General features: G+C 43.6%; 1 protein-coding gene across 1 annotated transcript in view; it reads right to left on the bottom strand.

Annotated features, from left to right (window-relative positions):
* The window catches only part of PAFAH1B1 (platelet activating factor acetylhydrolase 1b regulatory subunit 1), a 132,849-nt gene extending 119,577 nt beyond the window's left edge, over nucleotides 1-13,272 (bottom strand). The window contains exon 1 of the mRNA XM_089683772.1: nucleotides 12,857-13,272. The gene's annotated coding sequence lies outside the window, so the exon portion shown is untranslated. The remainder of the gene's footprint in view (nucleotides 1-12,856) is intronic.
* Between the last annotated feature and the right edge of the window lie 596 nt (nucleotides 13,273-13,868).

Raw genomic sequence — 13,868 nt, 5'->3', positions numbered from 1 at the left:
AAAGTCAACAATCAACAGAAGACTTCACCAGAGTGAATACAGAGGGTTCACCACAAGATGTAAACCATTGGTGAGCCTCAAAAACAGGAAGGCCAGATTAGAGTTTGCCAAACGACATCTAAAAAAGCCTTCACAGTTCTGGAACAACATCCTATGGACAGATGAGACCAAGATCAACTTGTACCAGAGTGATGGGAAGAGAAGAGTATGGAGAAGGAAAGAAACTGCTCATGATCCTAAGCATACCACCTCATCAGTGAAGCATGGTGGTGGTAGTGTCATGGCGTGGGCATGTATGGCTGCCAATGGAACTGGTTCTCTTGTATTTATTGATGATGTGACTGCTGACAAAAGCAGCAGGAGGAATTCTGAAGTGTTTTGGGCAATATTATCTGCTCATATTCAGCCAAATGCTTCAGAACTCATTGGACGCCGCTTCACAGTGCAGATGGACAATGACCCAAAGCATACTGCAAAAGCAACCAAAGAGTTTTTTAAGGGAAAGAAGTGGAATGTTCTGCAATGGCCAAGTCAATCACCTGACCTGAATCCGATTGAGCATGCATTTCACTTGCTGAAGACAAAACTGAAGGGAAAATGCCCCAAGAACAAGCAGGAACTGAAGACAGTTGCAGTAGAGGCCTGGCAGAGCATCACCAGGGATGAAACCCAGCGTCTGGTGATGTCTATGCGTTCCAGACTTCAGGCTGTAATTGACTGCAAAGGATTTGCAACCAAGTATTAAAAAGTGAAAGTTTGATTTAGGATTATTATTCTGTCCCATTACTTTTGGTCCCTTAACAAGTGGGGGGCACATATTCAAACTGTTGTAGTTCCTACACCGTTCACCTGATTTGGATGTAAATACCCTCAAATTAAAGCTGACAGTCTGCAGTTAAAGCACATCTTGTTCGTTTCATTTCAAATCCATTGTGGTGGTGTATAGAACCAAAAATGTTAGAATTGTGTCCATGTCCCAATATTTATGGTCCTCACTGTATATATATATATATATGCGGCCATACATATAAAGGCCCACCTCTGTGAGGCTGCATAGGAGTACTGTCGGTGGGAAAGGGTAAAAAAAAAAAAAAAAAGTTTAGTAATGGCAATCTACAAACAGATACGGAGATCATTTCAGGCTTTTTATTCTTTGCATAACTTATTTTTCTTTTTATTCCCATTATTCGAATAGTGACTACTTTTAATAAGGGCAGATGAATCCATCTGCCTTTATTTCCTGGAACTATGCATAAAACGCTGGGTCAGCCTCCTGGAACATGACAGAACTTACCAGAATGCAGAGGTAAGGCCAGGGTGACTGCATCAGTGTCTTAAAACCGGAAAAGGAAAACAGTAAATGTTATAAAATATGTTTGTTTACTGAATGTAAGATGATTTTATATCAGCATGCAACGCTGTATGCTGCTTTGATTTTTAGCGAATGGGGAAAAATGTCAACTTAAAAGGGCACATTCACAGCAGCAATCCACGCTGTTCACACGCCTATTGGTGTGTGCCAACCTCAGTGCATGCCCCCACCCACACGTGACATTTCAATACAGTTCAATTCACCACAGGTGAATAGCAAAGCAATGCAGTGGTATGGTGCTTTTTTCAGTGCACACGACAATGCTGTGGTGTGAATGCCACCCTAGGAAACAAGCCATTTTGAACGGTCTATGCATTGGGCCTGCACTGGAAAGAGCTGCCAGAGTATCCCCAAAGTATCTGGTGCAAATTAGCCCTTAAGGGCTTTATTTCCCTTTTATTCATAATGTGCATCAGTGTTGCAATTCAACGCACCTCATTCTTGCATACAGCAAACAGATGCATGTACTCCGTGTGTTGTGTTGCACTGCGCTGAAAAACATTTTGCATTTTGAATGAACTGCTCAACACAATGCACTTTAATGTACAGATAAGCAAGAACTGTGCTATGGGGTGAAAGGGCCCTGAAGCTGTCATTGCAGACCACTCTTCCAGAAAATGCTAGGTGTCAAGACGTCATTCTGAAATCCTTGCTTATTTGGACAAGGACTTCTGAAAGCTCAGTTTCCTAATCTACTTATTCCAGGTCAGTGACACGAGATACTCAAGCCAGTTGTCTAGGGTAACCACCAATCAGCTAGCAATTTTCATAGGTCAGCAAGGACATTCCTTGTCATTTCTTTCCAAACATCTTCAAAGTAATTTCTGAATGAAATTAAGGAGTCAGGTCTTCATACTGAACTCGAATATCCAAGAGAGGACAATCAAAACTATGCAAGAATAGTTTTTGCATGGACAGGTGACGCAACTAAATTTTAAAGTTGCATAAAACACAAAAGCAATCATATTGCAGCTTATTAATACTTTGATGTGATGGCTGCGTTAGTTGTTTTTTAGGCTCTTTTCACCTGGTGATCCAACCTGTAAGGCTGGCCATACCAACCAGCAGGTTGAACGAAATAAAAAGACTTGGTTCCTTCATCCACACACCGTGTGGATGGGGGAATCCCTCCCTCTGCACTATAGTATTCTGACAGCAGGGAGACATCCCCGCCATCAGAATACACTGATCACTGTAATGTACAGCGCTGAGTGAACCATTGGCGCTTTATAAATACTGTATAATAATAATGTATAATAATCAGCACCAGCTGAATTTCGATCCATGTATGGCCGGCTTTTGTCTGTTTTACAGCAGAACAAGCTATTCAGCAGATTTAGCAATTAGAGGATTAAGTCAAAACATTTACCACTGATGGTGGGCTACTTAAAATAATCAGCTTATATTTATGTAAAACATAAGTGTTAGCTGGAGTTTGGGTTCAATTTCTTTAGTGTAGGGGTGCTCAACCCATTGAGGAGTGAGGGTCACGTTAACCAGTCGTGGGCCACAATAAGATGAAATGGTTCAGAATTTCACTTTTTTTTTTTTTTAATGCCAGCGGGAGGGAGAGAAGGAGAAGCCAACTTTCAGCGGTTTCAGGATGAGAATGGAGAGAAACAGTTCTTGTATATGCCGCCCCACCACCCCTCCTGTCCAAGCGTAAAACAAAATGTGGCAGGAAGGCTGCGCAGGCCCCCTGGAGCCTGCGGCAGGGTCACCACTGCAACCACTGACGCTACCCCAGGGATAGAGAGGTGTGGTAAAAACATCTCAACTATGGCGTTTTACCGCCCCCAAAACCACAAATGTAAACGAGTCCTTACTGTCCTGAGCCCCCTATAATGCGGCTTTCACACTGATGCAATATGGTTTACCTGCACCAGAGTTGCAGCACAGTGCACTTGCGGCTTTCCTGCAGGTTAGTGGCGCTTTTCCATAGACTTCTATTATGTCTTGCGGGTGTGGTGCACTCTCAAAGCACACTAAAACTCATGCTTTCAGAAAAAGCATCAAACCCGCAGGATAAACAAAAAAAATGTTTCCCTGGTTGGAGGTCAAGGGTCACATCAGAGGGCTCTAAGGGCCACAGGTTGAGCACCCCTGGTTTAGTGTATCTAAAATCTGCCTAACATTCCCCTTTTCCCAGACCAACAATGCTGCTGTCCAAAAGGTGTCTGTTTCTCCTTCATCCAGAGTGTAGATACCCCAAGACACCCAAGGAAGGGTGTTACTGGCGAGATCACCAGGTGAGAAAAATGCCAAAAAAAAAACAAAAAAAAACTGATGTAGTCACCACATCTAATGACTGGTAATCTGCAATAGGTTTGTTTTGGATTTTACACTGCTTTAATCCACATGATTGGGTTGCACTACAGATTTTCTTCCATGTTGAAAATTTCAAAGCAACCAATGATCAATCTAGTCTATAGAAATAAATTGCAACAAACCTTATACTCTGAGTACAGCATAGCCAATATTTAAAGTGGAACCAAAAATGAGTAAATATTAGTAAAGTAACAAAGAAAAAAAAAAGGGTGGTTGGGGGCTTTTTACTGCATAAGAGGCATCTATTTAATAAAACAAAGTTGTCTGTTCACAATATTCTGATAAACATGCATATTGCCAGTGTGCAGAGATGAAGAAGGACTACCGTACACATGCACTGAAAATGCCTTGTCCCCACCAGCTAATCCAGAGGCCAAAGACCTGGTACCCAGAAGATGCTAGCAGCCAGTGAGATCCAACAGCTGCATCCCCAGAGTCTCTGTTCTTCAGGGGTATTCTGCAGACTTCATTTCCGCTTTAGGATTTAGGAGATCACTATCGTAATGATTGCGTGTGGAGGGATAAACCTGACTACTAGGGATGCACCGAAATTTCAGTGGCTTAAACGTTTCGGACTAAAACAACCCTATCGGTTGTTAGATATGAAAATAAGCACCAATACAGATGCCAAAAATAACCCCGCCCCCTCGCCGCTGCCGCCTGGTAGTTCTCAGCCTTACCTGAGAAACCACAGAAACAATCCCAGCGCTGGGCATAGAGAGAAGTGAAGGAAAGATGTCCTCCACTCACCTCTATGCCCTTGGAGGACCGGAGCAATGTCACTTCCGGTGCCTTGTAAACAAGGCCTTTTTTTTTTTTTTTTAAAGCATTATCAATGCTTTTTTTTGATCTAATGCTTTACATTGTAGAGGAGAGATGTGGGGTCTTATTGACCCCGTATCTCTCCATAAAGAGGACCGATCACTAATTATTTCTATCACAAGGGACACGAGCATTCCTTGTGATAGGAATAAAAGTGATTAAACATTTTTTTAAAGGGATAGAGTAAGAAAAAAAAAAAAAAAGTTTAAATTGATCCTCGCACATAGTGGTGAACGCATACGTATGTAAACGGTGTTCAAACCACACGTGAGGCATCGCCACAAACGCCAGAGCAAGAGCAATAATTATAGCACTAGAACCCCTCTAACTTTACACTGGTAACCTGTGGAAATCTTTTACGTCACCCATGGAGATTTTTAAGTACCATAGTTTGACGCTGTTCCACGAGTGTACGCAATTTTAAAGCATGACAGGTTGGGTATCTATTTACTCGGCATAACATCATCTTTCACATTTTAAAAAAAGAAAAATTGAGGTATATGTTGTGTTTTTTAATTTTAATCATTAAAAGTATTTTTTCCCAAAAAATTGCGTTTGAAAAATATATTAAATTTTCATTTCGGTGCACCACTACTGACTACCCATTCTCTCTTTACAAAACCCATCAAATCTTTGCTCACTTTAAGGCCAGTTACAACCAATTCTTTGTTTTAGTTACATTATAAATTCACAAAATCAGCATATAACAAACTACATTGTACTGTGCAAAGCAACTTAGTTGTAAGTTTACAGTGACAACAGTGAAAGATTTCTAAAAACTATCATGGTTTAACTTACTGGGAATGCTGTAAAGTGTCAACAATAAGATGCTGTACATTGGGAAATCGGATGTGAGAACAGTATTCAATAGAAATATCCCAAAACCCTAAGGCTGGCCATACATTATACAGTTTTATTGTACAAATTTCTTTTAGATTTATCAAAACCATATAATATGAGGCCAAACCTAAACACTCTCAATTTGTATGCAATCAAACAGGCCTTTGCACTACATAGTTGAAGGTAAATCCAAGGGATATTGAATAAGAAAATTGTATAATACAGGGCTTAAAAGTTACTCGCCACCAACAAACACAAACAGAGACACCTGTACACACACACACATGGGCACGTGCATACACACAGATACATGTACATACACAGAAATACACATGCACAGACACATGTACGTACATACACAAACACACACGTACATACAGACACATGTACATGCATACACAAACACACACGTACATACAGACACATGTACATGCATACACAGACACGCACGCTGTTAAGTGCTCTCTCCTCTCCCCTGAAGCCACCACTGGCTGGCATAGAGGATCATGTGACCAGAGTGAGCTGAAATTAGGTAGACCTACAGCCCTATATAAAGTTGCAGTACTTCGTTGTTCATTCACAGAGCTGAGTACTGCACTCTAGGGGGGAGGCAAAAAGCATAGCACACACTCCTTCCTTTGCTTTCACTGCGCTCAGCTATTGAGCAGTCTGATGGCTCCCAGTGCCAATGACCGATCCAGCCTGAGCTCCGAGCCTGCTCAGCAAGACGGCCCTGGGGGACACACTCACCCCCACCATAATTTCCATTAGCGAGCAGGCGAGTGGAAATTTCAAGGCCTGGTATAATATATGGCCAGCTTAAGGAAGTGAGCTTTCCATAGGGACAACACAGTTAGTGTTAGTTATTGAGAGGGCGGAGTTGCATGTACTTCCATGCCCTTCATGGTAAGTAGCCCTCTTCTTAGCAATTACACAGTTATGGATTCACTACCAATAACCAGACGTTAATTAGGTAATAAGGATGCTATAAAACACGAAGCTCCTTTGACAGAAACGTGCTCCGTTTTGGTGCCTGAAGTCCATAGAACATATCAGGGATCAACAATACAGGGTTCAGCACAGTCAACATTGGTGTTAACAACTGCTGATGAACCCATCTGAAATAAATGCCTAAAACTGAAATACAAACGGTTCAACATATTTAACAGCTCTACTTAACAGATATTGGATGCTAAATATTTTTAAACTATTCCAGCAGCGGACCTCATGGCATAGGCTGCATTCACATTATAGCATTTTATTACCACTTGCAAAATTGCGTGATTTTAGGTGCATTTACAAAATGCGCAAAAAAATGTGTGTTGTGCTTCATTGCAACCTAAAATGCAGAAAACACACACGTTTTCCTTTAAAAAAAAAATGTAATTAAAAACCACATGAAGCTGGAAGCACAAAGCTGAAATTAATAAGCTGGCCCATGCATGTAGCATGATTAAAAACAAAAATGCACATATATATACGAAGCCTGGTGTCATACTGTAAATGGGGCCTTATATTGTGTGCAGCTCCTTCATGTTTTAATGATTTCTTTTCCTGTCATTTCCCTAATCCCCGAATTGCTGGCCCTGCTTTCCGGTTTCCAGAGTCCTATAAAGCCACCTTGTTGTGCACACTCATGGGAATAGACAACATATGCTGGCATGAGCATGCTGCCTACACAAACAAGACAGGCAGTCTGAGATTTTAAGCGGATCCACATTTTGGAAACTTTTAGGTATGATGAGATGCAGTCCTAAGGAGGAGGATCAGGTGACTTGGGATGACAAAATGGGTGTGTGCTCCCCAACAGGAGGTTTGGAAAGAAAAGCAGAGAAAGCAGGAAGCTGCTGCTTTAACAGTATCACAGCTCAAATGTTTCTGGACTTTTTTTTTTTTTTTTGTCTTCGTGTGTGCCACATTTATATATGCCAATAAGCTTCAGAAGATATGATGGGGGGGGGCAGACAAACTCTGCAAAAATCCTTAAAAACAAAAGTAGTAGCATAAAAAACACCAGCAACATTTCACAACGACCAGCTCACCAAGACCCTAAATGCAGGCAGATTGCGTACAGTTACCCAAAAAGTTGAGAAGTTAACCTGGGAGTGATGTAAATTTACTTATAGTTCAGTTATTCTCAATAATGTAAAAATAAAATACAACCAAAAGCTATATAATGCAGCAAACCCTTGGACAGAAGCTAGAAGTACATCCTTATAACAACCATAGTCCCAAATGACAAGGAAGCATTGTGCTAAAAATAAATTTTATTTGAAGAGACAGTGCAAATATAAGTAACCCATTCATATCAGTTTACAATAGACTTGTCAGGTACGTCTGATTATCATTTCCTATTGGTGTATAAGCATTGCTCCTTCAACTGCCTAGCTAAACAAGACCCTATTTTTACTATAAAACAAAAATCATTAGGTTTTCATATTCAAGCACTAAAGATATGGAAGGGTTACTTTAACTGTTTGGTTTCCTCCACTAGGAAAACAGCAGAGCAGATCATCTTTCATATGCATATAACAAGGAATGCTAAGTTTTAGTTAGCATTTGCTTTGGGAAATATTTGTATATTAATTCGTAAAAGGTATTAAGCAATTACCAATAGGATAATACAGAACAAGAGAACAGCACAAAAGATGTATTCCTTATTTAAATATACAGAGGAGCCCACAATAGAAGATTTGACTGGGAAGCTCACATGCTTTGCACAGGAGCAGCTAAACAAAGCCAAACTGATGCATAACATCACAGGAAAAAAAAAATGAACACACGCGATGAGCAGGTGTCAAACTTCCTTTGTGTCTAAAAACATAATGGCATAAGAACATGGTTTCATTTAGCAGTAAATTTGGAATAGGGATGCACAAGAAAGGATGATTAAAAAAAAAATAACCTTGTCAGATTTAAAAAAACAAAGCTAGAGAATGATGCAATAGAGAACTTTCAAAGCATTAAGCAAGCACTGCATTGTAGGAGTGGCATGCAATGAGACAAAGAGTGAGGATTTATAAACAGATAACCAGTGGACCAGACAGGTGACTTTAAATTGGTAATTATTAAGGCACAAAGTTGATTACATTTTTAACAAAAAAAAATGCGTTTTAAATTTTAAAAAAAGTATGCAACAGACAACGTGCAGATGAGAGAACTGCCATATTCCCTTTGAATACATAAAGGTATGTGGTAACAAAATAACAACATGTAAAACACAAGATGCAAAAATGATGTCATGGAAATACAAAAAGAAGACGACACAAAGAAGGAAAAAAAAAACCTCAGCAAAAAAACACCTTTACACAGACACCTCACAAAGAGCATGCCACACTGTACCAAAGCATTGTTCTAAAGTCCATAGGACACCCAGGAAGTGAATGTGAACATCATATACCAACACAGAGCACTAGAACTAAAGGCAAAGTTCACCCCAAGTAGACCAATCTAACACAGAACAAACCATTTCATTGATTCTGAGCACACAGCAAACACCGTTGCACCAAAGAAAAGTTATCAAACCCAGAAAAACCCAAGCATTCATAATTTCTCATAAGCATAGGGCAACGTGATGCAAGATAGACAAATCCCTCAACAAGTGCATTTAAGACTGCAGCCAGCTAAACAACCCCGAACCATGACTAGTCATTTTTCATGTTGCAGTTATTTGCATATCATTCCCATTTATAAAAGCTTACTAGCCTTAGGTTTGAATCCTTCCAAAACAGAAACAAGCAAATAGTGTTAGAAATGCTATAATACTATGATGCAGCTTTCCAGAGATGCTATGAAATGATTCTAGGAGTCATGATAACAGCCATTGCAAAGCTTTAGCCTCCTTACTCCACCCAGTCTCCACTGTCAGTGCGCAGCATCCATCCGTGTGATCCCACAAACAAGGTCCAGACAAGCACAGTATCTTTTTATTCTCTACATTGACCAGCAAAAACCACAGACTAGATTTCATTCTTATTAGCAGCATTTAGTATTTGTGCTTGAAAAAAACAAGCTGAAAGAAAGGGATTCCTCTTCAGTCATTGATCTTGGAATATTTATTGAATAAAGATCCATCTCTGGGCTATACATCCAGAGGATAATATCACAGCATCATCTTCACAAAGAGGTGATATAAGCAATATATAAAACAAGGGTGTGCACAACACACACACACACCTAGAGTGATTCAGCCATCTCCCACTCCCCGCCTACCACAATCTCATCTTCAATACATCAGTGTGCATTACTGCAAATCCCCCTGCTACATCAAGTGTTCAGAATGGCCGTAGTTTTCTCACAACATGCATACAAAATTAATGTACTGGATAGCAAAACGCAAGGCCTGAACAGGAGAAAATGTCGGTATGTAGGTATATACATTCCAAATCTTCCACTGTCAGAATTATATAATCTAACTTTAAAAAAATGAATATTGTTTTAGCTGTAAGCTCTAAGACCGTCTTTACCAGGCTTTTTACCAAAGAGGAACCCCTATAATTCTCAGGTCGTAGGGAACCATTACTAAAACCAATTCACTGAGGGTCAATGGGGAAAATGCCCCTCATGCTGTGTTTATTAGGAAGAATGCCCCTTTCAGTAGTGATGAGAATACCAACCTTACAGCCAGCTAAAAAGATCACTGGGTCATGTAGCTGGCTCTGCCAAATAGTGCTGGCCCTGAACTATAAGATGGACGATCAATCAGCCACAGCTTAGGAGACCCCTATGCAACCTCTGGAAGAACCCTGGTTGAGTATGGCTGGTCTGAAAACTAGATATTGAATCAGCTTTACATGAAATTAGACACTTAAAGTGTAAATCTGAACAGTCTTGTTTTATTATCGCATATATAACATTAAGTGGAGTAGAAAAGAGAAAAATGCATTGTTACTTGAAGCATATATATCTCCTGACCCACAATACCATAGCATGAAACATTCACAACAACCTCCATAAACAACTTGAAATTCAATTGCTAATGCCATCCAGCATGAAAGTTTCTTTCAGGTTACATATGGCCGGCAGGGAAGTCTTAGAAGACCCCCTAAGCTTGGGCCCTAGTGCAGATTACACAGGGGGAACAGGCCATAACCTGATAATATGCAGACGTAAAAACCGTCAGATCAAATCACACAAGAAAAATTGTAATCTTCTCCAAGAGCTCCTGTAGTCATCTTGTCCTGTAAAGCAGCCATTCTCAAACAGGGTTCCAAGGAAACGTAGGGTTCCCCCAGAGGTTGCTAGGGGTTCCTTGAGCTGTGGCTCATTGACTTCCTGTCTGCTGGTGTCTTCATAGTTCCAGGACCAACACCACTTGGCAGGGTCAGCAGCATTACACTGCTGATCTTTAAAGAGGTCTGTAGGGGTGGCTTACCTCCAATGTAGAGTAGGGACAGTCTTCCCACTGACACCCCCCCCCCCCCACTGTAGAGGTGGGACAGCCTTCCCACTGACCGCCCCACTGTAGAGGTGGGACAGTCTTCCTACTGATTCCCCCACCCCAATGTAAAGCTTACCACACATAGCAATCTAACTGTACAAACTTCTTTAGATCTACCAACAAGCTGTGTAGTGCAAGGACCTGCCTGAGAGGAGAGAAAATTGATATAGTTGAGGCAAGTTCTCATATTACATATTTTGGTAGATCTACAGTTAATTGTACAAAGACTGGATGGTTAGATTGCAACGTGTATGGTGACCCTAAGAGGGCCAATCTTGACACAGACTTTCTACTGTAAAGGGGACATCCTTCCACTAGCCACCAACATATGAAGCACTCTTCCCACCGACCCGATACTTGTTATTTTTTGCAAGGGTTCCCTCAAGATCAAAAAATTATCTCATGGGTTCCTCCAGGAACAAAAGCTGAGAAAAGCTGCTACAGGGAACCTGCCTTCCTCCAGCTGTCAAGGAAGAGTACTGAGCATAGAGCAGCCGTACTGTGACTGGGCCAGATGCAGAGTTGCCATTTCAGGCCTACTGCAAGATAAACCAAGATTGGTGCAAGAAGGACCACTGCAGATCATTCGTGGAGAGCCCAGGCCACTTGTCCCAGCTTTGTAAGCTCTGCACTCACAGGAGTGGATGACCCTCTGGGGTCAAGCAGACGACAGACTAGGATTCATGGGTAGATTGGTCAGGTGTTTGGGGGGGGGGAGTTCCTGGGTATGTGTAGACCCTCTGATGCCAGGCACTATTCGCCAGACACCAGACTGTTTATGGGTAGACTTGTCAGGTGTTACCCAAGATTCTGTAGACCCCCCGATGTTGGGTAATATTCAGCAGACAACAGATTGAGGTTTATGGGTAGACCTGTCAGGTGTTCCCCAGGTTTGTGTAGACCCCTCGATAATGGGCTCTATTTGGCAGACACCAGATTGAGGCTTATGAGAAGACCCGTCAGGTGTTTCCCAGGTTTGTGTAGACCCCCCCCCAGTGTTGAGCACTATTCAGCAGACACCAGATTGAGGTTTATGGGTAGACCTGTCAGGTGTTCCCCAGGTTTGTGTAGACCCACGATGTTGGGCACTAATTAGCAGGCACCAGATTAAGGTTGATGGGTAGACCTGTCAGGTGTTCCCCAGCTTTGTGTAGACACCTGATGTTGGGCACTATTTAGCAGACACCAGATTGAGGTCGATGGGTAGACCTGTCAGGTGTTCCCCAGCTTTGTGTAGACCCCCGATGTTGGGCACTAATTAGCAGGCACCAGATTGAGGTTCATGGGTAGACCTGTCAGGTGTTCCCCAGGTTTGTGTAGACCCCCGATGTTGGGCACTATTTGGCAGACACCAGATTGAGGTTTATGGGTAGACCTGTCAGGTGTTCCCCAGCTGTGCGTAGAACCCCGATGTTGGGCACTATTTAGCAGACACCAGATTGAGGTCGATGGGTAGACCTGTCAGGTATTCCCCAGGTTTCTGTAGACCCCTGATGTTGGGCACTATTTGGCAAGAACCAGATTGGGGTCTATGGGTAGACCCGTCATGTATTGGGGGGTTCCCAGGATAGGTGTTGACCCTCTGATGCTGGCACTATGTCAGACCCTATATTGGGGTTTATGGGTAGACCTGTCAGGTGTTGACCCTCTGATGCCAGGTGAGAGGTGTGCCATGCAGACCCTGAGGGGTGATGTGTCAGTCTATGATGACAGGTCCCCAGCAGCTGGCCCGGATGATGCAGCACACTGCAGATGTGGGCCCAAGCCCTCTCCTCACACTGATGAAGGGAGTTATGGCCGGACAGCCTCGCCCAGCATCTTCCCTCCCCAGCATCCAGCGGGGCCCCCCCGAGCCTCCTTCCCAGCAGCCCCCCTCTGGTGTAGAAGCAGTAACGGCTGGCCGCCATTTTGAGAGGCAGAGAAGAAGATGAAGGGAGGGAGGGGGGAGGAGGAGGCGGCAGCTGCAGCCACATCGTCAGGACCAGGCCCCGGCCCGCCGGTCCGTCCTTCACGGTCACCCCCACAGCAGATGAGAGCACCAGGCCGCCACTTACCGGAAGACTCATCGGGGCGCACAGCGCGGTGACTGGTAATGGCCGCTCCCGGGGCCGGCTCCTCCTCAGGAAGGTCTTTGGAAGGGTGGTGTGTGCCGGCTGAGGGAGAGAGAGGCTCCCAATACAAGGCGAGAACAACCACAGCGGAGAAAAACAAGTCTGTAAAAAAAAAAAAGCGAGCTGAGGGGCTGGGCACGAAGGGCGGCAGGAAGCCTCCTCACGGGTTGATTCCTTTTATTGTCACAGGCCGTGTCACTGCGGAGAAGCCGGAATGCTTTCCCGCGCCACCCTCCTCTCCTGCCTATCCCTTCCGCCGGGCACTGTGGGCAGCCGCCGCCGCGCTGTCAACGAAACGGAGATCAGCAGCGCGGTGACGTCATATCAACCGCTGTAGGGGAGGAGGGAGCGAGCGACCGGCCGGCTGCAGGGAAGGAGGGGAGAGAGAGAGGAGGCGGGATCAGTTGGCCGCGCACGCGCAAAGCCAGCGCCGTGATCTAGGCGTGGACGGCGGGAGAGGCGCTGAAGGGAGGGGAGGATAATAGAGAATGACGCAGGGAGGGCGCACTGCGCATGCGCGGCCGGCTGTCTGGAGCGCAGCGGAGTCATGTGAAACATTCATATCGCGTCACTTCTGTCAGAACCGAAAACAAGAAGGGGGGTTATTTCTCTGCTCAGAGTAGTGGGTGGAGACATGCAAAGCAGTTCTTGGTGTTGAAGAGGCCGAAGACACTCCAGAGGAGCTGGTTCGTAGCGCACATGCAATGTAGGACACAACCAGTGGTCGTCCGTTCATGCTTGTTAGCGCTCATCAGTGCAAGGCATGGAAACTATGGCGTCTGTGTGAGCCTGTCTCCTGTAACATGGCTGCACTTGTTTATTTCTAGAGCTGCTCTGCAACATGCAGGTTGAGCCCACCTAGCCCAATATTGTCTTCCAGGAAAACAAACGATAGTTTCCCTGACACAATGTAGAATCTGCCCTGGAGAACGAAGAGAACCATTCACACTACAAC

Source organism: Staurois parvus, unplaced genomic scaffold (assembly GCF_062004578.1).
Source record: "Staurois parvus isolate SC_StPar_1 unplaced genomic scaffold, SC_StPar_1.0 ptg000321l, whole genome shotgun sequence".
Classification (NCBI taxonomy): Eukaryota; Metazoa; Chordata; class Amphibia; order Anura; family Ranidae; genus Staurois; species Staurois parvus.
This window is presented reverse-complemented; position numbering and strand designations above follow the sequence as displayed.